The sequence below is a fragment of the Bombina bombina genome, chromosome 6 (assembly GCF_027579735.1).
Source record: "Bombina bombina isolate aBomBom1 chromosome 6, aBomBom1.pri, whole genome shotgun sequence".
Taxonomy (NCBI): Eukaryota; Metazoa; Chordata; class Amphibia; order Anura; family Bombinatoridae; genus Bombina; species Bombina bombina.
In genome coordinates, this window is record NC_069504.1 from 277,356,735 (window position 1) to 277,382,987 (window position 26,253).

Here is a 26,253-nt window from a genome sequence, read left to right on the forward strand (position 1 = left end):
ATGTAAGCTAACAATAATCAACATTCTTCCTGTGATTCTTAACTAGCATGCACCAACCTGGATAATGCATGGTCTTTAAAAGTCAATTCAGGGGTAAACAGTTGATCTTCAATAGGTGTCTTATTCATCATTTCATTAAATAGAGGACTGGGAAATACCATCTAAAAAAGTAAAACCATCTAAGTGTCTGATTGTGATCCCTAAATATCTAATTAAGAACTAAATATGATTAATGTATGTAAGCTACTAATATTCAACAGTCTTCACTAGCATGCATTGGTACACCAACCTGGATAATGCATGGTCTTTAAAAGTCAATTCAGGGGTAAACAGTTGATCTTCAATAGGTGTCTTATTCATCAGTTCATTAAATAGAGGACTGGGAAATACCATCTAAAAATTAGAAAATCATCTAAGTGTCTCCAATAGGATGCCTCCACAGCCTTATTCTATCAAATAGTTGGCACTTACCATGTGAACATGTCTTTTTATGGTTTTCAAGGTCAGCAGATTTGAAAGATAATGCCAGACATGATCCCATTGGTATACTTCAATTTCAATCTTGGCTTTTTCCACTGTCAGTCTGGGCAATCTTCACTGTCAGGCTTCTAATTCTTCCCTTTCAGTCTTTATATTAAGTCAGCTCCCTAATGGCATAAAGAGTTTATTCAAAATTACAACAAGTGTGTGAATCATTTCTGTAGCCCTCTCCCACCCCCCATTTAATAAGAAATTTCTGTCACTAGCTTACTAAGCGTGTGTAGCATCTTGTGTTATGTTCTATCAAGTGTGAAGATGAGTCATATTGAGCAGAACAAACCTCTAATGTGTGACATTGAACCATAGTCATGCTAGAGGATCCCTTTCTGAATATTTACATTTTAAGTAATGTGTAAACTAAATACTAGTTTATAAAATGTATGCCATATGATGTATTTGTGTACAATTCATGCCAGCAACAGTCAAGACATTTATACTTACCAGCTGATGTCCTCTTTAAAAACCAGGTGGCAAAGACTCGATACAGGACCCAATGCCCAGAGCATCACCTATATTAATAAATGAAACACATTTTTAGCATTGGATGAACAATCCTAACATGTTTTCACAATTCTCTACTTGTCATTTCCCTAGAGTTCACATCTATTGATAATACTCCAGTCTAACTTCTATTCTTTACCGTCTAAAGTTGCGGTTGATGATGTCTGCTCTGACATTGAGCCCCTCGTCCCGGAATGGCCCCTCTAGAACAGGATCATCCTCCTCATCTCTGAGGAGGTTTCTGTCCGGCCGGACGCCCTGCAGCATCCCAGCCCGCTGTGCAATATTATGCAGGACGCTACAGGCTACAACGATCTTAGCCACCTTCTTTGGGTTGTACTGGAGGGCTCCTCCCGACCTGTCCAGGCACCTGAACCTCATCTTCAGGAGGCCGAACATCCGTTCAACCACCGCCCTGGTTCTCTTATGAGCCCTATTGTAGCGCTCCTCAGACACATCAGTCGGGCTACGCAAGGGGGTAATGAGCCAAGTCCGGCTCATGTACCCAGAATCACCTATAAATTATGAACAGAACATAATTGTAACAGAATCCTCAAAATAGTATTTGTAGTACAATAAAAAGTTTTTTACACGATAATCCATTAACAAATGTTTATTTTAATTTTAAAATATCTAGTTCAATATAATTCTCTATCTTCCCATTTCAGCTAAGACATGCTACATATGCGTATTTCTCCTAAATCAAGGCTTGTGTAAAATGCTAACTACATGGTTACATTACATTCTCTATCTGAGCATTTAAGGTAAGACTTTCTACATATCTGCATTGAACTAAAAGACATTTGCGGAAAGAGACAATGACATGGTTAAATTGCATTAGCTAATATCTTCCCATTTCAGCTAAGACATGCTACATATGCGTATTTCTCCTAAATCAAGGCTTGTGTAAAATGCGAACTACATGGTTACATTACAGTCTCTATCTGAGCATTTAAGGTAAGACATGCTACATATCTGCATTGAACTAAAAGACATTTGCGGAAAGAGACAATGACATGGTTAAATTGCATTAGCTAATATCTTCCCATTTCAGCTAAGACATGCTACATATGCGTATTTCTCCTAAATCAAGGCTTGTGTAAAATGCTAACTACATGGTTACATTACATTCTCTATCTGAGCATTTAAGGTAAGACATGCTACATATCTGCAATGAACTAAAAGACATTTGCGGAAAGAGACAATGACATGGTTAAATTGCATTAGCTAATATCTTCCCATTTCAGCTAAGACATGCTACATATGCGTATTTCTCCTAAATCAAGGCTTGTGTAAAATGCTAACTACATGGTTACATTACATTCTCTATCTGAGCATTTAAGGTAAGACATGCTACATATCTGCATTGAACTAAAAGACATTAGCGGAAAGAGACAATGACATGGTTAAATTGCATTAGCTAATATCTTCCCATTTCAGCTAAGACATGCTACATATGCATATTTCTCCATATTCAAACCTTGTGTAAAATGCTAACTACATGGTTACATTACATTCTCTATCTGAGCATTTAAGGTAAGACATGCTACATATCTGCATTGAACTAAAAGTAGACATTAGCGGGGGGGAAAATATATGGTTAAATTGCATCCTATAGCTGAACATTACGCTAACATTTTAAAACTACAGTGGCAATTGTCACAATAATTAACCATGTTGTGCACAAATACTCACCAACGAGATAACCAGGGGGCATTTGTCTTTCCTCAAACTGTCTCCACAGGGACGACAGAGAGAGGATGCCGGCATCATGACAAGCCCCTCCAAAATTCGCACACACATGCATAATCCTCATCTGTGCGTCACAAACATACTGCACGTTAAGGCTATGAAAATGTTTGCGATTTCTGAAGGGCGAGTCATCAATTGGAGTACGCAGCGCAATGTGGGTACAATCTATGGCTCCCAAGACATTGGGCATTTGAGCAATATCAAAGAATTCCCGCTTCAGGCGCCTCCAATCACCATCATTCTGTGGGAATCCTATGTATTGCTTACTGATACGTACCATGGCGTCCAGAAAGTTATCAAACACCACAGAGAATGTACCTTGAGCCAGGCCATGCATGTACAGTTGTCCGGATTGAAAACTCCCGGAGGCCAGGACGTATAGACAGCTTAGCATCCTACTCATGGCGGGAACAGCAGTCCTTATTCTTATACGTGGCTCCAAATGAGGTTTAAGAAGATCGTAAAGGCCAATGAGCTGTTCGCGATCGAGACGATACTTATCAAAAACCTCAAAGTCACTCATGTTTTCCAAGGTGGGTCTCACCCTGTAGACACGAGGACCTCGAACCAGATGACCCCTTCGTCTCAGTCTGAGCCGCCGAGGCTGCCTGATTCGACCAACAGCTAGTTCGCCAATAGCAGCACCAGCAGCGTCTACCATGTCATCGTCATCCATCTTTCAAAACAGCGTAACAAGGTAAGCACTTGATCTGATGTGGATCACAAGTGATGCATTGGCCATGTTGTTTGGGGGATTTATAGTACAATTAGTCCAATGGTAGTGAGTTTGTAATGATTGCTAATTGTATTCACTTGTTTGTATGTGAGCGGCGCGAATGCTTTCACAGTGGGCGTTTTTTGGTTGTTTGCTGAAATGTTAGTTTCAAACAATGATTCTCAATGTGAAAGTTTCAAATATCACACATACAGTGCATGTTTGTAATGTTTGTTCATATGCGTAATCAATATTTCTTAAACGCGATCTTATAGTAACAAGCACACGTCCAGGCTAACATGAATGAAAGTGCATAGTTGTGTATAATGTGCATCGAATGTGATCGATCAATGTTGCTGCAATATTGTTTGTAAACGATAAAGTAACATCTGCCATCTGTAATATTGTATATATAAGTGATTGCCGAGCAGTCAATATTGTATGCGTCCCTTTCAAATCGCAATAATAATTCCGAACTTCCCGTCTGCCATCTGTAGTATTGTATATATAAGTGATTGCCGAGCTGTCAATATTGTATGCGTCCCTTTCAAATCGCAATAATAATTCCGAACTTCCCGTCTGCCATCTGTAGTATTGTATATATAAGTGATTGCCGAGCTGTCAATATTGTATGCGTCCCTTTAAAATCGCACTAATACTGAATAACTTCCGGCTGTCATCTGTAGTATTGTATATATAAGTGATTTCCGAGCTGTCAATATTGTATGCGTCCCTTTCAAATCGCACTAATACTGAATAACTTCCGGCTGTCATCTGTAGTATTGTATATATAAGTGATTGCCGAGCTGTCAATATTGTATGCGTCCCTTTAAAATCGCACTAATACTGAATAACTTCCGGCTGTCATCTGTAGTATTGTATATATAAGTGATTGCCGAGCTGTCAATATTGTATGCGTCCCTTTCAAATTTCAAATCGCAATAATAATTCCGAACTTCCCGTCTGCCATCTGTAGTATTGTATATATAAGTGATTGCCGAGCTGTCAATATTGTATGCGTCCCATTAAAATCGCACTAATACTGAATAACTTCCGGCTGTCATCTGTAGTATTATATATATATAAGTGATTTGCGATCTGACAATATTTATTAATTGTCCCATTGTAATCGCCTTAATAATGCTGTTCCAAACTGTTGTTTACGTATATGTTGTATTGTAGTATTGAGTGTTAAAGTTCCGAAAGGGGCGGTACAGTGGTGAATCTGTGATGTGTATGGTTGAATCTTCTAATGACGTCATGATATTATTACCCTGCCTATGTAGTTCATAAATCATCATTGTGTTGTTGTATTGTGCTACATTGTTATTGTGTGCTGAATAAAATCTAAATGTGTGCTTTGTGGTTGCGTGATGGGTGATGCGTGTTATGTACATGTACGTATATATTGTGATTGTGTCCCACATATGCTGACTTGTATATAGCGGTCTGGCATTGTTGTTCCTTCCCATAAAGTGACATCTGTAATCTGGTGTACTGATGTTCTTGTTGTACGTAATTCCTAATGGTTTCTGGTGATGGAATCATGATGTTAAAAGTACATTAAAATCCATATGTTGTGTTTTGTGATTCCGCTAGAGAATGTAATGTGTTTGTCCCCCATCATTTGAATGCACATGTATGAGTGAATGTTAAAAGTAATGTATGTGCATCCATGAGTGATCATGTGTTAAGCCTATGTAGATATGCTGTTGCTGCAAGCATATGAGTTGAATAACTGAAATGCAGTAATAAAGGTAAATGAGAATTGTTTCCCATTGTGTAGTGTTTGTGAATCCTGAAAAGTTGACATTATTTTTGTGTCCGTTTAAATGTAATATTTTTAAAACTTAAATTTTGTTACTAGTGATGTTGAATTGTAGTTGATGTAATATAAAATTCTGAAAGAATGTAATGGTGTTGTGAATATTCAAACAGTAAAATCCATAAATCCACCATAGGGAAATAGTCATTTCATGATCTATTTATCATAGCTGGGTCTAACGCATGAAATCATGTATTTTCTAGCGCTGGTATTTGGAGTTTTTCTGTCTACGCTATTTGCGTGCGTTAGGGAAATGAGGGTTTCGCGTGCACGAGCACGTCTTCCCAATAGAAGTCAATGGAGGCTCTAAATATTTCTAAATTTTTTTTTCTAAGACTGGTTTTCCTCGTAAAGTGAGTAACGTCATGAGCTTGTGTGAAAAAGTAACTAAATCGTGTTCTTTTTGTAATAAATAAATATTTTGTGTATGTCATGTGGTGTATATTGTTTGTATGCATCGATGAGTGTATGTTTGTGATAATGTTATTAGTTAGATGTAGGTATTTGAGGGTCTTTTCCCGAGTGTCAATGTAAGTCAATGGGAAAATGGATTTGTGTTGTTTTTTTTCAAACACCAGAGATCTCGCAACTTTAATCCTTTGTATTTTGCAGAAAAATTCTTAAATATGAAAAATAAACATAGTGTAGTGTTTGTATGAGTGTAAGTGTAGTTTGTGTAATATTTTTTATTTGATTCGTGGATGTTTTTTTTGTCGGTATATGTTTACTACTGGGTTAGAGGTGGCGGTAGAAATGTGAGCGTTAGGTTTTTTTTGAGTGTCGGTAACTGAACTCTAAATACCGGAGTACGTAAGAAACCCGCGTTAGGAGCCTCTAACGCTGGTTTTCACGGCTAACGCCGAACTCCAAATCTAGGCCCTAGTGTTTTAACTAACATGCTCCTGCATTTTTTCAGTGATAATAATTATATCACTTTCTTAAAAACTGGATCGTCAAAATAGTGTTCTGTTACATATATTTTTGATTGCGTATACCATACAAAACAAGGCGTACATAAAAAAGAAAATACTCACAGGAGTATTTAACCTGAAATTAATTTATTTGCAACAAGAATCAGCTATGCTCGATGAAACAATTTATTAAAATAAAATAAAAGCTCCAATAAAAAAAAAGCTCAACAGGTTTCAACAAGGCCATCTTTGTCGAGAGCGGTATAATCTTTTCCAAAAACAACTCTTTTTGAAAAAGCTTATACTGGTCATGAGAAATACGTCAGGAACCATTCAAACCACCAATGCCTGATAATGATTAATTTACTGCACAAACAGGTAGATTACGAGTTTTGCCTTACTGCTTTTAACGCTGAAAAATGGCAATTTCAGCGTAATGGCAGTAACGCAGCTATTGCGAGTTGTGTCGGTACAGCTATACCGCAAGCATTGTAGCCTGTAATGCAACATCCATTCCTCACAAAAAAAATGACGTTTTTGCGTGGGATTTTCATAGCGCCGGTATTACAGGTTGTGCGGTGAGGCTAAAATGCTTGCGTTACAGAGTATACCGACATGATCCATACCGCCATGTGAAACCAATAGTTATGAGTTTTGCACCATAAAAATGTTTACCAAAACTCATAACTAAAGTGTTACAAAGTACACTAACATCCATGAACTACCTATTAACCCCTAAACCGCCACCCTCCCGCATTGCAAACACTATATTAAACCTGCATAAATAAAAAGAGAGAAGCGCTTAACCTGGGAACGAACTATAGCATAATAGCTTGTTTTATGGCTAGTTACCACCCAAGAAGCAGCCTCTTTTTGCTCAACATGTGCCTTTCACAGAGAAGAACTTTCCTGAAGCATATCAGTCTGATCCTGAATTAACAGTACAGTCCAGCCCCGAAATACCAGGCGATTCCTCTCTGAACGAGAGAAACAACAAAACCCCAGATGTACGTTTCGGCCTAGTGTGAGCCTCGTCAGTGAGGTGCAGCCATATCCCTCTAGGCACACTGAGCAACGGGTCCACGTCTGGATTCCCTCATTACACTTAGGGAAACTTCAATTCTATTAAAATAAAAAATACTACCAATTAAAAAAATCTAAATTACAAATTTAAAAAAAAATTACTAGAAAAATAAAAAAATCTAAAATTACAAAAAATAATAAACACTAAATTACGAAAAATAAAAATCACTAAGCTTACAAAAAATAACAAACAAAATTATCAAAAATAAATACAATTACACCTAATCTAATATTCCTGTAAAAATGAAAAAGCCCCCCAAAATAAAAACACCATCTAGCCTACAATAAACTAAGTTAAACAGCTCTTTTACCTGTAAAAAAAAATAAAAAGCCCCCCCAACAGTAAAACCCACCACCCAATCAACCCCCCAGAATAAAAAAACTTAACTCTAAAAGAAAACCTAAGCTACCCATTGCCCCTAAAGGTGCATCTGTATGGGCATTGCCCTTAAAAGGGCATTCAACTCCTTTTCAAAAGCACAAACCCTAATCTGAAAAAAAAATCACACCTCAAAAAATAAAAATAATACCTAACACTAACCCCAGAATATCTACTCACGGTTGCTGAAGTCTGGACATCCAGGTGGCGAGAAGTGTTCATCCAGGCGGTGAGAAATCTTCATCCAGGCGGCGACATCTAGCGGATGAAGATGTCGCCGACATCTAGCGGATGAAGATGTCGCCGCCTGGATGAAGACTTCTCACCACCTGGATGAACACTTCTCGCCACCTGGAGATGGGCAATGGGTAGCTTAGGTTTTTTTTAGAGCTAGGTTTTTTTATTTTGGGGGGTTGGTTGGGTGGTGGGTTTTACTGTTGGGACTTTGTATTTTTTTTACAGGTAAAAGAGCTGTTTAACTTAGGGCAATGCCCTGCAAAAGGCCCTTTTAAGGGCTATTGGTAGTTTATTGTAGGGGGGCTTTTTATTTTTATAGGGCTATTAGATTAGGTGTAATTGTTTTTATTTTTGATAATTTCGTTTATTATTTTTTGTAAGCTTAGTGTTTTTTATTTTTCGTAATTTAGTGTTTATTATTTTTTGTAATTTTAGATTTTTTAATTTTACTTGTAATTTTTTTTATTTGTAATTTAGATTTTTTTAATTGGTAGTATTTTTTATTTTATTAGAATAGTATGGTTAGGTTAATTTCTAGTTTATTGCTAGGTTTATTTTTATTATTAAGTTAGGGGGGTGTTAGGTTTAGGGATTAATAGTTTAATTTAGTGTTTTTGCGATGTGGGGGGCCGGCAATTTAGGGGTTAATAGCTTTATTTAGTGGCGGAGATGTGGGAGGCCAGAGGTTTAGGGGTTAATAACTTTATTATAGTGTTGGCGATGTTGGGGAGCGGCGGAATAGGGGTTAATAACTTTATTATAGTGGCGGTGATGTCGGGGAGCGGCAGAATAGAGGTTAATAACTTTTATTAGTGACGGCGATGTCGGGGGCGGCATATTAGGTGTGTTTAGACTTGGGGTTTATGTTAGGGTGTTAGGTTTAAACATAACTTTTTTTTTTCTCCATAGACATCAATGGGGTTGCGTTACGGAGAATTTTCATTTCCCACTTCAGGTGTTAGTTTCTCCATTGATGTCTATGGGGGAAAGCGTGCACGAGCACGTCAAAGCAGCCTTTGGATTTTGTGTGGTATGGAGATTAACGCCACCATATTGCACGTACAAGGAGGCTTTTCAGTAACTCGTAATGTCAGTGCTATGGTGAGTGAAATAATGCAACTTTATTGGCGTTAGTTTTGCACCCTGTTTATAGCAAAACTCATAATCTAGGTGAAAGAAAATACACTTTTCATAAAGCTGTAAGATAGTAATATTTTTGAACATATCTATCTATATCTATCTATTCACATACAGGGAGTGCAGAATTATTAGGCAAATTAGTATTTTGACCACATCATCCTCTTTATGCATGTTGTCTTACTCCAAGCTGTATAGGGTCGAAAGCCTACTACCAATTAAGCATATTAGGTGATGTGCATCTCTGTAATGAGAAGGGGTGTGGTCTAATGACATCAACACCCTATATCAGGTGTGCATAATTATTAGGCAACTTCCTTTCCTTTGGCAAAATGGGTCAAAAGAAGGACTTGACAGGCTCAGAAAAGTCAAAAATAGTGAGATATCTTGCAGAGGGATGCAGCACTCTTAAAATTGCAAAGCTTCTGAAGCGTGATCATCGAACAATCAAGCGTTTCATTCAAAATAGTCAACAGGGTCGTAAGAAGCGTGTGGAAAAACCAAGGCGCAAAATAACTGCCCATGAACTGAGAGAAGTCAAGCGTGCAGCTGCCAAGATGCCACTTGCCACCAGTTTGGCCATATTTCAGAGCTGCAACATCACTGGAGTGCCCAAAAGCACAAGGTGTGCAATACTCAGAGACATGGCCAAGGTAAGAAAGGCTGAAAGACGACCACCACTGAACAAGACACACAAGCTGAAACGTCAAGACTGGGCCAAGAAATATCTCAAGACTGATTTTTCTAAGGTTTTATGGACTGATGAAATGAGAGTGAGTCTTGATGGGCCAGATGGATGGGCCCGTGGCTGGATTGGTAAAGGGCAGAGAGCTCCAGTTCAACTCAGATGCCAGCAAGGTGGAGGTGGAGTACTGGTTTGGGCTGGTATCATCAAAGATGAGCTTGTGGGGCCTTTTCGGGTTGAGGATGGAGCCAAGCTCAACTCCCAGTCCTACTGCCAGTTTCTGGAAGACACCTTCTTCAAGCAGTGGTACAGGAAGAAGTCTGCATCCTTCAAGAAAAACATGATTTTCATGCAGGACAATGCTCCATCACACGCGTCCAAGTACTCCACAGCGTGGCTCGCAAGAAAGGGTATAAAAGAAGAAAATCTAATGACATGGCCTCCTTGTTCACCTGATCTGAACCCCATTGAGAACCTGTGGTCCATCATCAAATGTGAGATTTACAAGGAGGGAAAACAGTACACCTCTCTGAACAGTGCCTGGGAGGCTGTGGTTGCTGCTGCACGCAATGTTGATGGTGAACAGATCAAAACACTGACAAAATCCATGGATGGCAGGCTTTTGAGTGTCCTTGCAAAGAAAGGTGGCTATATTGGTCACTGATTTGTTTTTGTTTTGTTTTTGAATGTCAGAAATGTATATTTGTGAATGTTGAGATGTTATATTGGTTTCACTGGTAAAAATAAATAATTGAAATGGGTATATATTTGTTTTTTGTTAAGTTGCCTAATAATTATGTACAGTAATAGTCACCTGCACACACAAATATCCCCCTAAAATAGCTATAACTAAAAACAAACTAAAAATTACTTCCAAAACTATTCAACTTTGATATTAATGAGTTTTTTGGGTTCATTGAGAACATGGTTGTTGTTCAATAATAAAATTAATCCTCAAAAATACAACGTGCCTAATAATTCTGCACTCCCTGTATAACTACAATTATATATGGTGCATAAACAGATCCGGTGGGGACAAACTTTTAAATGCTCTCTAATTGACAGATAATAAATGAAAGCTTATGTGCCTGTAAATACAATACCCAAATTAATTACTTTTAAAGGTGTAAAATGCATTAATTGACTTCTTTTGTAATAACATTTTGGAATAGTCAATTATACAGTAACACGGAAAGTCAATATTACAATGATTACAATGATTACCAGCAATCATGTGATGTCCTACATTCTAATATGATTTTTTCTACCTTAATTCTGATTGGCTGATAGAATTCTATCAGTCAATCGGATTTGAAGGGAAGCCATCTTGGATGACGTAATTTAAAGGAACCTTCATTCAGTGTTAGCCGTCGGATGAAGAGGATGCTCCGCGTCGGATGTCTTGAAGATGGACCCGCTCCATGCCGGATGAAGATAGAAGACTTCTGCCCGTCTGGAGGACTACTTCGCCTGGCTTGGATGAAGTCTTCTCCCGGCTTCGTTGAGGACTTCGGCGCGGTTGGATGAAGACTTCTCCTGGTAAGGTGATCTTCAAGGGGTTAGTGTTAGTTTTTTTAAGGGGGTATTGGGTGGGTAGTAGAATAGGGTTGGTTGTGTGGGTGATGGGTTTTAATGTTGGGGGGGATTTGTAATTTTTTTTACAGGTAAAAGAGATGATTACTTTGGGGCAATGCCCCACAAAAGGCCCTTTTAAGGGCTATTTGTAATTTAGTGTAGGGTAGGGCTTTTTTTATTTGGGCGGGCTTTTTTATTTTGTTAGGGGGATTAGATTAGGTCTAATTAGTTTAAAAATCTTGTAATTTGTTTATTATTTTCTGTAATTTAGTGTTTGCTTGTTTTTGTACTTTAGCTAATTTTATTTAATTGTATTTAATTGTATTTAATTTAGGGAATTAATTTAATTATAGTGCAGTGTTAGGTGTTAGTGTAACTTAGGTTAGGTTTTATTTTACAGGTCAATTTATATTTATTTTAGCTAGGTAGTTATTAAATAGTTAATAACTATTTGATAACTATTCTACCTAGTTAAAATAAATACAAACTTGCCTGTAAAATAAAAATAAACCCTAAGCTGGCTACAACTAACTATTAGTTATATTGTAGCTAGCTTAAGGTTTATTTTATAGGTAAGTATTTAGTTTTAAATAGGAATAATTTAGTTAATGATAGTAATTTTTATTTAGATTTCTTTTAATTATATTTAAAGGGACACTGAACCCAATTTTTTTCTTTCGTGATTCAGATAGAGCATGCAATTTTAAGCAACTTTCTAATTTACTCCTATTATCAAATTTTCTTCATTCTCTTGGTATGTTTATTTGAAAAGCAAGAATGTAAGTTTATATGCCGGCCCATTTTTGGTTAACAACCTGGGTTGTCCTTGCTGATTGGACAGCACCAATAAACAAGCGCTGTCCATGGTTCTGAACTTCTTTTTCAAATTAAGATAGCAAGAGAACGAAGAAAAAATGATAATAGGAGTAAATTAGAAAGTTGCTTAAAATTTCATGCTCTATCTTAATCACACACACAAAAAAAAAAAAATTGGGTTCAGTATCCCTTTAAGTTAGGGGGGTTAGGGTTAGGGTTAGACTTAGATTTAGGGGTTAATAACTTTAGTATAGTGGCGGCGACTTTGGGGGCGGCAGATTAGGGGTTAATAAATTTAAGTAGGTGTCGGCGATGTTAGGGATGGCAGATTAGGGGTTAATAATATTTAACTAATGTTTGCAAGGCGGGAGTGCGGCGGTTTAGGGGTTAATATATTTATTATAGTGGCGGCGATGTCCAGTTCAGCAGATTAGGGGTTAAACATTTTTTTTAGAGTTTGCGATGTGGGAGGGCCTCGGTTTAGGGGTTAATAGGTAGTTTATGGGTGTTAGTGTACTTTTAAGCACTTTAGTTAAGAGTTTTATGCTACGGCGTTGTAGTGTAAAACTATTGACTTTAGAATGCGTTACCAGTCTTGACAGGAGAGGGTCTACCGCTCACTTTTTGGCAGACTCGTAATACCGGCGCTATGCAAGTCCCATTGAAAAAAGAGGATATGCAATTTACGTAAGTGGATTTGCGGTATTTCCAAGTCTGGCCAAAAAAGTGAGCGGTGAGCCTGTACCTTCAAGACTCGTAATACCAGCGGGCGTTAAAAAGCAGCGTTAGGACCGGCTAACGCTGCTTTTTAAGCCTAACGCAAAACTCGTAATCTAGCCATAAGTTTGCATGATTATTCTATTAATACAATTATTTAACATTATTCCCTGTATGATGAACTAAAAAAAATAAACAATGCATGGAAATGGAATATCATATGAACACCTTAAAGTGATCAAATGCCATATATTTAATCTTTGTCACTAAAAAAGTATATGTGCACCTTTTCTGTTTTTAATCCATCTGCTAAAGGGTTAAATTAGTTCATATAGTAATGCTTCTATTGCAATGTTATGCCGGCACACTTGGATTAACTCTTTTTTTTTTAATGACAATTCTAGTGAACATCCAATCAGCCGCAGCGTGTGTGTCATTTGACGATCTTGAAGTCCAGCCCCTTTAAAGCCCTTAGAAAGCAAATGTAGAGAGTGGATTTGACTGCTCTATACATCACAGCCCAGCCAAAAGAGGAAAAGAAGGGGGGCAGAGGAACAAACAATAGCGGTTAGGTTTATCAAATCTTTTATTATAAATTATATATACACTTTTTAAAAAAATAATTATGTGGTTTTACTTGAAAACTAATATATTTTTCATTGCAACATTCTTATAGGGGCCCATTTATCAAGGGCCGTGTTTCTGGTGAGCCTTCAGACTCACCAGAAACACCAGTTATGAAGCAGCGGTCTAAAGGCCGCTGCTCCATAACCTGTCCGCCTGCTCTGAGGATCGGGTTGATTGACACCCCCCTGCAAGCAGCCGATTGGCCGCGAATCTGCAGGGGGCGGCGTTTCTCCAGCATTCAGCGTTGTCTGTCGGACATGATCCACTGATCGGATCATGTCAGACAGATATTTCATAAATAGGGCCCATAGTCTGAAAGTTACCATTTCAAAGTTAAAAACAAAATAAAAATAAGATTTAGACTGTTAAATTTGTTTTCCATAAATGTATGAATGTAATTACAAATTACAGTCTCACAAATGTATAAACTTCTTAGAACAATATAATTGTGTTTCATTGAAACTCATTATGTCTCACCAGCTAACTTACATTAGTGGTATGAGCATCTTGGGCTTGCCATTGTCTAAAATTCTACATGTTTTCTACATTAAGATCCTGGCTGGGGCTCTCTAGAACTACTTAATATAAACAAATTTTTCATTTCAGTGCTTATTGACCCAAGTTTTTTACAAATGGCCCAGACTGATTGACAAATATGTACCATACCATCAATAGTGCACCTTAATACCCCCCCCCCCCGCTAGTGCTATTGCCCACATTCTTCTTAGCATAGGCTTCAATAATGATTGGCAATTGCCTCAGGGCCTGACATGATAGTGGCTGTGAATCTCGTTTTCTCTATTTACCACTTTGTAGAGTATTGGTTTTACAGTGAGGTAAATGTTAGCAGCCAGAGCTCAGCAGAGGACTGCGACCAGGGCTAAAGAACAGACTATCTGAGGGCCAAGGGAAGATACCTAGTGGTGAGTTTCTGTAATTGATTGGCATGTTGGTTGGCAGAAGTTCCTTGTTAAGGTGAGTTATTTGTGTTGGGTATGCATTATGGGGATATTGCACTGGGAGTCATATCCTTTGTTAAGTGAGTCCATATGTGCAAAGTGGGGGACCCAGTTACCAATTATGTGTTTGGGAATTGTTGCAGTTGTGGTTAATGTGGTGGGATAGTCTTTGTGCAGCTGCATTTAAAAATAATTAATAATAAGGTGATTGCAGTTTTAATAGAGATGTGTGGGCTGATAGTAGTGAAGGATCGGGGTTAGATTTTATCTGTGGTTGAAGGGTACATAGAAATACATGGTGGATGGTACATTTACCTAAGACTTAGGTTTAAATCAAAGAACTCTTTCATAACTAAAATTTTGTGTGTTACTGCAACATGTTTATAAATAAGTACAGTAAAGATTTATTTGGAGTTTTACAGCAAAGTTATTATTATTTGTGTAGTATTTAAGCAAAGCACCTCATGGTTGGCCCCTGAAGGGCTGGGGTCTAAGTGATCTGATGACTTATTCCTGCTACTTGATTTGATAAAAGTTTGTGGTTTTTGTATGAGTAGCAATTTCAGAAAGGTTGTACACAAATAATGCTCACTGATACTGTTGATACTTATACATTGAGGCCTATTTAACAAAGGTCTGGCGAACCTGATCCGCTGCTCCATAACTTGTGTTTCTGGCGAGTCTGAAGGCTTGCCAGAAACATGGGGCGTCAAGCACCATACGGAGCTTGATAGATATGCCCCATTGTTTCTTCTTTCTTTTCTTTTTTAGTTTACTTTTGGCAGTTTTGTTAATCATGACCAGTTTTCCATGGGATTTGTCCCTGTTAGCCTATGAGGCCTAAGTTTTTTTTTTCTTTAAATAATGTTGGTGGTTACTGCAGGGATTGGTACATTGTTTTAAATGTACGGTTTAATCCTGCACTATAGGTCTTGAGTTTATTTTCACAAGTCATCTTTAAAAACACAACTGTATAAAAGCCATAAAAACAAAAGTTAATCCAGTAAAGAGTCCATGGTTCTGGTCAGGCTCCGCACTACGTGTCAAACATGGTTCGGGCTTCCTCTAAGCCCACGTTTACTGGCAAAGAGGAAGCCCGAAACCTGCTTGACACGTAGTGCTGAGCCTCACCAGAACCATGGACTCTTTACTGGATTAACTTTTGATTTTATGGCTTTTTAACTATTATGTTTTTAAAGATGAATTGTGAAATAAAGGATTATTCGCTTTTTATCATGGATCAGTGTTATATTAGTATATAGTACATATACTGTATAGTACATGCAACTATTCGGACCGCTGTAACAGAGGTCATTTTCTCATCACCTCGTCTCATCATGTCAGTCACAAACGGGAAGTGCTTTGCTGAAGGTGTTGAGAACCACATCAGGGGATTTTGTCTAGTGCTCCAGCATTGTATTTACATTGTTTAAAACCATCATCTTTAAGTTGTGAAATTTCAGTTTGGCCTAAATTTTAGGGCTCAAATGTTTGTTTTAAAAGCTTAAAGGGAGACTAAACGCAAATGTTTTCTTTAATGATTCAGATAGAGCATGCAATTTTAAACAACTTTCTAGTTTACTCCTATTATCAAGTTTTCTTCATTCTCTTGCTATCTTTATTTAAAAAGCAGTAGGAGCCGGTCCATTTTTAGTTGAGAACCTGGGTTATGCTTACTTATTGGTGGGTAAATGTCAGCCTCAAATAAGCAAGCGCTATCCATGGTGCTGAACCTAAAATGGGCTAGCTGCTAAGATTTACATTCATGATTTTCAAATAACGAAGAAAAATTGATAATAGGAGTAAATTAGAAAGTTGCTTAAAATTGCATGCTCTATTTGAATCATGAAAGAAAAAATTTGGGTTCAGTGTCCCTTTAATATGGGCCTACAGTTTTAGCGGAAAATACCTTCAGTTTTATATTTAGTTTTGGAGGTTTTCAAATTCAAATTTTTGTAAAATTTAGCAATACATTAAAGGGCCACTAAACCCAAAATCTTTCTTTCATGATTCATACAGAGAATACAAATTTAAACAACATTACAATGTACTTCTATTATTTATTTTGCTTCATTTATTAGATATCCTTAGTTGAAGAAAAAGCAATGCACATGGGTGAGCCAATCACACATGGTTTCTATGTGCAGAAACCAATCAGCAGCTACTGAGCATATCTAGATATGCTTTCAGCAAAGAATATCAAGAGAATAAAACAAATTAGATAATAGAAGTAAATTAGAAAGATGTTTAAAATTGCATTCTCTTCCTAAATCATGAAAGAAAAAATGTGTGTTTCATGTCTTCGCCCCATCTACAGTGCTTTGTTTTTTGTAAAAGTGGTTGTTCCTCAGCTGAGTGGACCAGCTTTTTTTTTTTTTTTTTGATAGTTTTACTTTATATAGTTATATTCGACTAATTTTTGTTCATGGACATGACAGACAAATTTACAATTTACAGTATAGATATATATTAATATTAAAATATAACTCAATCATAATATCGTTAAATATGAAAAATGCGAAAAAGCGATTGCAATATTGTGCAATATTTTTTTAGTATATTGACAGACTGACAGACTGCGAGCCTGGTAAACCCCAAAAAGGCAATTTCTCGTCGGTCTGTCAATGTTTTAAATATTGTGGGCCCCACTATAAAACATGATAACTGTACGATAATATTGGTAAACACATTTATTTTTATTAACCTTGTCCTAGATGACGCGTTAGATGTAAAATTGCGCTTTTGTTAGTGCGATATTTGAGCTCCACTCAGTAATACTGGCGCACGCAAATGTGCGCTGCTGGTTTTACAGATTCAGTGCAATGTGAACGTGACCTTGCGTTCGCATTGCATTGAATCTTTGTGCTCCTGAGAACACGCTTCCTAACACTCCACATCCCTTCACTTTAACTCCTGCCTCATGCAGTTGTTTTTTTTAAAAAAAAAAAAATAAAGATGCTACCATTTTTTACCCCAAAAGGAATTGTCTACTTTATTTTAGGGGAAATTGGGGGACATTTTTTTCATTAACCAGAGATCTGATCTCTGGTTAAAGGGACAGTCTACTCCAGAATTTATATTTTGTATACTTTTTACCTCTGTGATAACCTTGTATCTAAGCCTCTGCAGACTGCCCCCTTATTTCAGTTCTTTTGACAGACTTGCATTTTAATGTGATAAAGGACTAGTAAGGATATGTGTTCTTCAGGAATCCAGAGGTAAAATCCTTGGAAGAAAAGGAAATAACAACAAATAGTGAATTCCTGTATAAACAAATTTTAAAAAGAGGTGGATATAATCTACTCACACTAAGGAGCTATAACTTATTTCTGAGTAAAAAGGTAAAGATGGATCAGGAGACATCAGACTTTGTAAAAACGATTTATTACTCATGTAAAAATCACTCAGGATAAGGGAACAATTTCAAACACAGAACTTACTGTTGAATCACCCAACACAGCGTTCACAGATGGCTTCAGAGTGTAAAATTAAAAGTCTCAACCCTCCTTGTGACATCAGAGTCCCAGCTGTCCAATAAAATCCGACTTACGTTTCACCGGTTGTAACCAGCTTTTTCAAGGAAACGTACGTCAGATTTTATTGGATCCTTGAAAAAGCCAGTTAGCTCTGTCTATCCTGGCCAGGATATATTATGAGGGCTTTCTGATATTGTTTGACACTGATGCAATTTTGTAATAGAATTGCGATGACATGGAAGCTATATATAGCCAGGATCCTTTATCTATCCATAATCCCTAGCTTTATAGACCACTGTTTAGAAGCCTAATGTAAATTGGGGCAATTATTAAAGGAGATATGGGACTTACTTATGATTTACTGGGATTAAGATAAGCACAGAGTTATTATTACTTGGGTCAATTTGGGGAATCTTGATCTAGGGTCTAATTGCTATACAATAATGAGGAATGCGCATCTAACTAGTTGTTATTGTTATGTTCACTATGTGATTGCCATGAGATACGGACTGTAATTTCTTTTTTATACCGGACATAATGTGCATGAGTGGGATGCGACCGTTGTATACACTGCTATAGCTGTTTTGAGTTTGGAATGTTTGGGACCTGGTTGTAGTATATCGCATTTCGTATCAATATTTACAATGTATGATGACTCACTAAGCGTGTCATAATAGTAGGTAGACATGCCCGATACTAAACCCGCCAGATGGACCAATGGGAAGTTACGAGTGACATAGTAAGGTATGATTGGGCGATCGCAGCAGCAATATGTTTAAAAGGATTAGAATCTGTGTACTTCGGCTTGTCAGTTTTCTAATAACATTGAGAAAGACCATATCTTGGCCGAAATGCATTTGTTCTCCCATGCTCTACACCCCTGGCACCTGAAGCCGACATTACCGGTTATTGGCCAGGAAACAGGGGGGTGTATCACAACTTTTTATGGGTGGTGATGGGTGTTTTGTCAGGGTTACCTGTTTTTAATCCTTATTATTAAAAGTGATGTTTTATACCTATGTTTATATATTATAAAAGAAGTGAGTGCCATAAACCCTATTATTCGTTACCCTTGACTTTTTGAGTAGTTTATTTAGTATATTATTCAATGAGGGTAGTACCGGACCTGCCTTTTTGTGGTATGGTTTATTCTCTAGCATAATTAGTCACTGTGCCAGTTATCTACATTGTAGTATTGTTACCATTCCAGATCTCATAAGCTAAGGATCCCAAATGTGAAAGTTTCTTAGAGGCAATAACACAGGTAGTGACTCTTAAAATGTTTTATAATAAGAAAAGAAAATGCATGATAGCATAGGCAGTTGTTTAAACAATAAGGGGACTAACAGACATCATAAGAGCAAAATAAAGATTTGAAATTTAAGTTAGGTCAAACACAGACTTAAAGATATTGTATTAAAATGTCTGCTTTAACTAACAACATACAGATAGGTAAAGGGACAGTCTACCTGAAATGTTTTATTGTTTAAAAGATAGTTAATCACTTTATTACTAATTCCCCAGTTTTGCATAACCAACACAGTTATATTAATACACGTTTTACCTCTGAGATTGCCTTGTATCTAAGCTTTTGCAGACTGCCCCTTATCTCAGTGCTTTTTACAAACATGCATTTCAGCCATGTTTGTGAGAATAATTTTATCTATATGGCACACATGAACTAACACTGTCTAGCTGTGAAAAGCTAATCAAATGAACTTCCCCGACATCGTCACCACTATAATAAAGTTATTAACCCCTAAACCACCGCCCTCCCGCATCACAAACACAATTTAAATATTATTAACCCCTAATCTGCCATCCGCCCACATCGCTCCCACTGTACTAAAGTTATTAAGCCCTACACCGCCTCCACTATAATAAAACTATTAACCCCTAAACCGAAAGCCCCCCACATTGCAATAAACTAAATTACACTAGTAACCCCTAAACCTAACACCCCCTAACTTTATATTAAAATTACAATTTCCCTAGCTTAAATTAAATTAAAACTTACCTGTCAAATTACAAGAACTAAGTTTAAACTAACAATTAAACTAATATAATTATTAAACTAAAATTAAACTACCCATTAAATAAAACTAAACTACACGTTAAAAAAATCCCAACACTTCTCTAAAAATTACAAAGTATCTAATTACAAAAAAAAAAGACTAAATTACAAAAAATAACAAACACTAAATTATGAAAAATAACAAACAAAATTATCCAAAATAAAAAAGAATTACACCTAATCTAATAGCCCTTTTAAAATAAAAAACCCCACCCAAAATAAAAAAAAAAACCCTAGCCTACAATAAACTACCAATAGCCCTTAAAAGGGCCTTTTGTGGGGAATTGCCCCAAAGATATCAGCTTTTTTCACGACCCCCCCAACAGTAAAACCCACCCTCCAACCAACCCTAAAATAAAAAACCTAATTCTAAAAAAACTAACACCCATTGCCCTGAAAAGGCGGTTTAGGGGTTAATAGGTTTATTTAGTGGTAGTGATGTGTGAGGCTAGAGGTTTAGGGGTTAATACCTTTATTTAGTGGCGGCGATGTCGGGGAGCGGCGGAATAGGGGTTAATAATTTTAATATAGTGGCGGCGGAATAGGGGTTAATAACTTTAATATAATGGCGGCGATGTTGGGGGGCAGGGGAAAAGGGGTTAATAGCTTTAGTATAGTTGCGGCGATATCGGGAGCGGCAGATTAGGGGTTAATAGTTTTATTTAGGTGGCGGCGATATCGGGAGCGGAAGATTAAGGGTTAATAACATTATGTAGGTGGTGATGTCGGGGCGGCAGATTAGGGGTGTTGAGACATTGGCCCCTAGTTATGAAAGTCTGGCGGACCTGATCCAACAGTGCGGATCAGGTCTGCCAGACCTCGCTGAATACGGCGAGCAATACGCTAGCCGTATTCAGCATTGCACCAGCAGCTCACAAGAGCTGCTGGTGCAACGCCGCCCCCTGCAGACTCGCGGCCAATGGGCCGGCAGCAGGGGGTGTCAATCAACCTAATCGTACTCGATCAGGTTGATTTCCGGCGATGGAGCAGCGGTCTTTGTGACCGCTGCTTCATAACTGCTGTTTCTGGTGAGCCTGCAGGCTCGCCAGAAACACGGGGCATCAAGCTCCATTCGGAGCTTGATACATATGCCCCTCTGGGTTTATGTCAGGTTGTTAGGTTTAAAAGTAACTTTTATTTTCCCCATAGTCATCAATGGGACTGCGTTACGGAGCTTTTCATTCCGCGATCGCAGGTGTTAGGCTTTTTTCTGACCCGCTCTCCCCATTGATGTCTATGGGGGAAGCGTGTACGAGCACGTCAAAACAACGCTTGTATTTTGTGCGGTATGGAGCTACGGTGAATCATGTCCACCCGGCATTTGATAAATCTACTGTGTACATGACATAAGTGTGCCTGGATTTTAATCTCTTTTCATTCCCTTGAAAGCCCTGGAAAAAACAAGTGGTTCATTAGCAAGAATCAGATGACCAAAGATGACAACAGAGAACGTCAGTGAACCATTATCACTTTTGTTTCATACAGGGAGTGCAGAATTATTAGGCAAATGAGTATTTTGACCACATCATCCTCTTTATGCATGTTGTCTTACTCCAAGCTGTATAGGCTCGAAAGCCTACTACCAATTAAGCATATTAGGTGATGTGCATCTCTGTAATGAGAAGGGGTGTGGTCTAATGACATCAACACCCTATATCAGGTGTGCATAATTATTAGACAACTTCCTTTCCTTTGGCAAAATGGGTCAAAAGAAGGACTTGACAGGCTCAGAAAAGTAAAAAATAGTGAGATATCTTGCAGAGGGATGCAGCACTCTTAAAATTGCAAAGCTTCTGAAGCGTGATCATCGAACAATCAAGCGTTTCATTCAAAATAGTCAACAGGGTCGCAAGAAGCGTGTGGAAAAACCAAGGCGCAAAATAACTGCCCATGAACTGAGAAAAGTCAAGCGTGCAGCTGCCAAGATGCCACTTGCCACCAGTTTGGCCATATTTCAGAGCTGCAACATCACTGGAGTGCCCAAAAGCACAAGGTGTGCAATACTCAGAGACATGGCCAAGGTAAGAAAGGCTGAAAGACGACCACCACTGAACAAGACACACAAGCTGAAACGTCAAGACTGGGCCAAGAAATATCTCAAGACTGATTTTTCTAAGGTTTTATGGACTGATGAAATGAGAGTGAGTCTTGATGGGCCAGATGGATGGGCCCGTGGCTGGATTGGTAAAGGGCAGAGAGCTCCAGTCCAACTCAGACGCCAGCAAGGTGGAGGTGGAGTACTGGTTTGGGCTGGTATCATCAAAGATGAGCTTGTGGGGCCTTTTTGGGTTGAGGATGGAGTCAAGCTCAACTCCCAGTCCTACTGCCAGTTTCTGGAAGACACCTTCTTCAAGCAGTGGTACAGGAAGAAGTCTGCATCCTTCAAGAAAAACATGATTTTCATGCAGGACAATGTTCCATCACACGCGTCCAAGTACTCCACAGCGTGGCTGGCAAGAAAGGGTATAAAAGAAGAAAATCTAATGACATGGCCTCCTTGTTCACCTGATCTGAACCCCATTGAGAACCTGTGGTCCATCATCAAATGTGAGATTTACAAGGAGGGAAAACAGTACACCTCTCTGAACAGTGTCTGGGAGGCTGTGGTTGCTGCTGCATGCAATGTTGATGGTGAACAGATCAAAATACTGACAGAATCCATGGATGGCAGGCTTTTGAGTGTCCTTGCAAAGAAAGGTGGCTATATTGATCACTGATTTGTTTTTGTTTTGCTTTTGAATGTCAGAAATGTATATTTGTGAATGTTGAGATGTTATATTGGTTTCACTGGTAAAAATAAATAATTGAAATGGGTATATATTTGTTTTTTGTTAAGTTGCCTAATAATTATGCACAGTAATAGTCACCTGCACACACAGATATCCCCCTAAAATAGCTATAACTAAAAACAAACTAAAAACTACTTCCAAAACTATTCAGCTTTGATATTAATGAGTTTTTTGGGTTCATTGAGAACATGGTTGTTGTTCAATAATAAAATTAATCCTCAAAAATACAACTTGCCTAATAATTCTGCACTCCCTGTAGGCACAAGTACCACTTAATTAATAAAGATTTTACAACACACTTACCCATTGTATAAATTATGCTAATGGTATTTAGCAAAGGATTTTGTGTTTTTGTGTATAATCTTGGGTGATTTATCTTTAATAATGAATTGTATAAAAGTTAGACTAGGTACATTCCATTCAAATCTTCTTCACATAGAAGAAACATTGACAGTCCTAGGAAAGTACAGAAGCGCTCATATCGCCAAGGGAAGTATTCCAGAGGGATGGTAAGCAGAGTTTTCCAGTAAGGTTTTTGCTCCCACTGGTTTTTTCTGTACTAGTGGATATAACTAGAAAAAGATGGAGTAACAAATGAGAAGTTAATGATCAATTTAAAATCAATTGAAGCAGTGATCAAGTGCGCATGCACACAAAATGCGTCTGTGTGTGAACCTGTCCATCCCTCACCTTATGGTTTTATTTTCGTGCTGACTATTCTTTCGCTATGTTCTTAATTTTCAAAATAAATCTCTGAAGTTGTATCCGCTGGATTTGAGTGTGATCTGTTCTACTTCTACTTGTCATCTGTGCTCAGTACGCTACTTTGTTTTGGATACTTTGTTGAACTTCTGTTTCGGGCATGAGTGGCAGTTCTGCCCGTAATAGCAGCCTCTGCACTGGTTTAGGTAAGGGTGTGTGTCCCTGCCCATGCTTCATTGTGCCGCTGTACCGAAGACAAAAGACGGATTGTTTGTCTGCAACTGAGCGCTCCTAATTACAGCATACTGTGGGGGGTAGTTATCAAGCCGTCTACTTTTCTGGCTTCGCCGGCCCAATACGTCCGCCTAAGCTCGCCTACCTTCGCCGCCGCGGACCTTGAATACGTTCGCCTAAGTTATCAAATAAAGCTGTCAAAAAGCCGCGGGGCGATGAGCAGCGGACTGTGACAGTTATCACTCATCCGATCTCGCTGCCCTTCGGCTTTTTCCCAGCTTTATTGCTAGCCTGTCACTAAGCACTCACACTAAACTACACTGTTCTACCCCCTATACCGGCGCCCCCGGAGCCCCCCCGCAACTAAATAAAGTTACTAACCCCTAAACCGCCGCTCCTAGACCCCGCCGCAACTCTTATAAATGTATTAACCCCTAAACCGCCACTCCTAGACCCCGCCGCAAGTCTTATAAATGTATTAACCCCTAAACCGCCGCTCCCGGACACCGCTGCCACCTACAGTATACCTAGTAACCCCTATCCTGCCCCCCCTACACCGTAGCCACCTATAATAAATTTATTAACCCCTATCCTGCCCCCCACTACGCCGCCGCCACTGTAATAAAATTATTAACCCCTAAACCTAAGTCTAACCCTAACCCTAACGCCCCCCTAACTTAAATATTAATTAAATAAATCTAAATAAATTAACTCTTATTAACTAAATGAATCCTATTTAAAACTAAATACTTACCTTTAAAATAAACCCTAATATAGCTACAATATAAATAATAATTATATTCTAGCTATCTTAGGATTTATATTTATTTTACAGGTAACTTTCAATTTATTTTAACCATGTCCAATAACTATTAAATAGTTATTAACTATTTAATAGCTTACCTAGCTAAAATAAGGAGAAATGTACCTGTGAAATAAATCCTAACCTAAGTTACAATTACACCTAACACTACACTATACTTTAATAAATTATTCCTATTTAAAAATAAATACTTACCTGTAAAATAAACCCTAAGATAGCTACAATGTAATTAATAATTATATTATAGCTATCTTAGGATTTATATTTATTTTACAGGTAACTTTGTATTTATTTTAGCTAGTTAGAATAGTTATTAAATAGTTATTAACTATTTAATAACTACCTAGCTAAAAGAAATACAAAATTACCTGTAAAATAAATCCTAACCTAAGTTACAATTAAACCTAATACTACACTATCATTAAATTAACTAAATAAACTACCTACAAATAACTACAATGAAATACAATTACATAAACTAACTAAAGTACAAAAAATAAAAAAAGCTAAGTTACAAAAAATAAAAAAAATAAGTTACAAACATGTTCAAAATATTACAACAATTTTAAGCTACTTACACCTAATCTAAGCCCCCTAATAAAATAACAAACCCCCCCAAAATAAAAAAATGCCCTACCCTATTCTAAATTAAATAAATTTCAAAGCTCTTTTACCTTACCAGCCCTTAAAAGGGCCTTTTGTGGGGGCATGCCCCAAAAAGTTCAGCTCTTTTGCCTGTAAAAGAAAAATACAACCCCCCCCAACATTAAAACCCACCACCCACATACCCCTAATCTAACCCAAACCCCCCTTACAAAAACCTAACACTAATCCCCTGAAGATCATCCTACCTTGAGTCGTCTTCACTCAGCCGAGCCACCGATGGAACTGAAGAGGACATCCGGAGCGGAAGAAGTTAATCCTCCAAGCGCCGCTGAAGAAATCTTCCATCCGATGAAGTCATCATCCAGGCGGCGCTGAAGAAGTCTTCGATCCGGCCGATGTCATCTTCAAAGAGGCGCTGAAGAGGTCTTCTATCCGGGCGAAGTCATCTTCCAAGCCGGGTCTTGAATCTTCCTTCCGCCGACGCGGAACCACCTTCTTCACCGACGGACTACGACGAATGACGGCTCCTTTAAGGGACGTCATCCAAGATGGCGTCCCCTCAATTCCGATTGGCTGATAGGATTCTATCAGCCAATCGGAATTAAGGTAGGAAAATCTGATTGGCTGATGGAATCAGCCAATCAGATTCAAGTTCAATCCGATTGGCTGATCCAATCAGCCAATCAGATTGAGCTCGCATTCTATTGGCTGATCGGAACAGCCAATAGAATGCGAGCTCAATCTGATTGGCTGATTCCATCAGCCAATCAGATTTTTCCTACCTTAATTCCGATTGGAATTGAGGGGACGCCATCTTGGATGACGTCCCTTAAAGGAGCCGTCATTCGTCGTAGTCCGTCGGTGAAGAAGGTGGTTCCGCGTCGGCAGAAGGAAGATTCAAGACCCGGCTTGGAAGATGACTTCGCCCGGATAGAAGACCTCTTCAGCGCCTCTTTGAAGATGACATCGGCCGGATCGAAGACTTCTTCAGCGCCGCCTGGATGATGACTTCATCGGATGGAAGATTTCTTCAGCGGCGCTTGGAGGATTAACTTCTTCCGCTCCGGATGTCCTCTTCAGTTCCATCGGT